This window comes from Arachis duranensis, chromosome 5, assembly GCF_000817695.3.
Source record: "Arachis duranensis cultivar V14167 chromosome 5, aradu.V14167.gnm2.J7QH, whole genome shotgun sequence".
NCBI lineage: Eukaryota > Viridiplantae > Streptophyta > Magnoliopsida > Fabales > Fabaceae > Arachis > Arachis duranensis.
The window spans coordinates 34,000,340-34,003,293 of record NC_029776.3 but is presented as its reverse complement, the minus strand read 5'-3'; positions in this window follow the sequence as shown (position 1 = coordinate 34,003,293).

Here is a 2,954-nt window from a genome sequence, read left to right as displayed (position 1 = left end):
CGCTTTGGTCGATTGGTCCGACTTCTTCATGTCGGTCCGTTCTAAGTTATTTCTAGTAATCCAGTTTTACTCAGACCTCGTCAGGCCTCTTTTTATGGATTACTTTTTATAACTTTGTAGCTTTGATTGATTTGGTCCGACTTCTTCTTGTCAGTCCTTCTTAAGTTATTTTTAGTAATCCATTTTTAATCAGACCTCGTCAGGCCTCTTTCTATGGATTACTTTTTATAACTTTTGTTGCTTTGGTGGTTTGGTCCAACTTCTGCTTGTCGGTCCTTCTTAAGTTATTTTTAGTAATCCATTTTTATTCAGACCTCGTCAGGCCTCTTTCTATGGATTACTTTTTATAACTTTGTCGTTGATCGGGCGATGAATTTGGTTTTCATCTTGCCGACCTTGTCGGGATCGGGTGATGAGTTTGGTTCTCATCTTCCCGACCTTGTCGTGATCGGGCAATGAGTTTGGTTCTCATCTTGCCGACCTTGTCATGATGAGTTTGGTTCTCATCTTTGCCGACCTTGTCACGATTGGGCGGTGAATTTGGTTTTCACCTTGCCAACTTGTAGCTTTGTAATCGAACGGTGAATTTGGTTTTCATCTTGCCGACTTTGTCGCGATCGGGTGGTGAATTTGGTTTTCACCTGTCCAACATGTAGCTTTGTAATCGGACGATGAATTTGGTTTTCATCTTGCCGACTTTGTCGTGATCGGGTGGTGAATTTGGTTTTCACCTTGCCGACCTGTAGCTTTGTAATCTGACGATGAATTGCACTCAGATTAATGCATCTTGGTTGGAAACTTTTTAGGGAATCTGAAAACCTTCTAGGTCGGGCAATCTTTTAGATCTCGGCCTGGCGCCCTTTGATGCATGAAAACTTGTCTCTCAACAAATTTCCCTTCGGCAAGTATACCAAATTGTCGTCAAGTAAAACTCACAATAGAGTGAGGTCGAATCCCACAAGGATTGATTGGTCAAGCAACTTTAGTTAGAAGAATATGCTAGTTGAGCTAAACAGAATTTAGATTGGGGACTAACAGAAATTTAAATGACTGGAAAGTAAATAACAGAAATTAAAGTGCAGAATCTTAAATGGGGGTTTGGGGTGATGAGCATGAAAATAAATGACAGAAAGTAAAGAGAATGGGTAAGATCAAAAATGGGGTAATCATTGGGTTCAGGAGATGTTGCATTCTCCAGATCAAAATCATTCTCATCTCTTTCTCAATCAATGCATTCATTGATCTCCTTGGCAATCTTAAGTGATTGGATCCCAATTCGTTGGCAATCCAATCTCTCTAAGCTTGAACAATTGTCCAATTCCTTGATTTAATTGCTCATGAGAAGAGATGAAGTGTGGTCACTGATTATACCACATGTATTTCCAAATCAAAGTGTTGGGAGGATTACATGTCACTATATCCGCCCAAACCCCAATTTGGTCCAACATGAGAAAGCATTTTTAGCATGATCTCCTCATCCCTTTTCCAAGGCTCAAAGGAGATCCAATTATGGAGAGTTTCTTTTCCAAGACAACTAACCAATTGAATTAAGATCGAAAGCTTTCTAGTAAATCTAAAGAGAGTAAAGAAGAAGAGAATGAAAACTATAATTGATCCATCAAATTACAACAGAGCTCCCTAACCCAATGAAAGGGGTTTAGTTGTTCATAGCTTTAGAAATGAAAAATGGCAGAAAAGAAGAATCCATGCTAAAAGTGCAGAAAAGTAAATCTACAGAGAGTAGTTCCCAAAAGTGCCAAGCTTCTCTATAGTTCAAAACTACTCCTATATATATACTACTCCTCTTGATCTTCTAGTGAGTTCTTCAAGTCTTGGATGTGGGCTCTGGATCTTGAGTTGAAGTAGTTCTCATCTTTAGTGGGCCCAACTTGCAGAGAAGTATGAATTAGGCATGGGCGTTAGTGAGATTAACGTTTAGTGACATTGTGGGTTCGAGAACGTTAGTGGCAATCACTTTTTCCGCTAACGTTCTACCCTCAAATACCTCACGTTAACTCCAACGTTAGAGGCACTAACGTGACCACTAACGTTTCCTTCTAAATCTTTGCTAACCACTAACGTTGCCTTCTCAATTTTTGGCCAACGTTATTGGGACTCACTTTTCCCAATAACGTTGGCTTATACCCCTTCGCGCCCATTAACGTTGCTTGGTGCCTTTTGTTCCTACGTTAGAGTTCACGTTAGTGTAGCTAACGTGACTCTTAACCTGGGTGTGTCTCACCTTCGAGAGCGTTAGTGACACTCACCTTTGTCACTAACGCTCCAAATGCCCAAATTCTCTACGTTAGAACTCACGTTAACTAAGTTAACGTGGCTCTTAACGTAGTAGTGATGCCATCTTCCAACGTTAGTGACAAAATTGAGTGTCACTAACGTTGGCTCTTTGATCTCAACTCCACGTTAACTTTCACGTTAATAGTCTTAACGTGAAAGTTAACGTAGGCAATGCTAGTTGGTCCAACGTTAGTGACAAAAGTGAGTGTCACTAACGTTGGCTTTTGTTTTCCTCTTCCACGTTAGAGTTCACGTTAACTAAGTTAACGCGACTCTTAACGTGGATCATTGCCAAGTTTTCCAACGTTAGTGGTGTTCACTTTTACCACTAACATTGGAGAAAAATGTTATTGGTGTTCACATTTTCTCTTAACGTTGGAGTTATCTTTTGCTTCTACGTTAACTACCACATTAACTTAGTTAACGTGGCAAGTAACGTGAGCTATGGATGGCTTCGCAGGCGTTATTGGTGATCACTTTTCTCATTAATGTTGCAAGCTTTTTACCATTCCACGATAGTGTTCACGTTAATTAGGTTAACGTGAATACTAACGTGGCTCTTCCTTGCTTCCTTTGCCCTGAAAACAAGCAATTAAAGTGCATCAAAGCTCTAGCCAAAGTCATGAGATTATGCATCATCAATTTATCATGCAATTCTA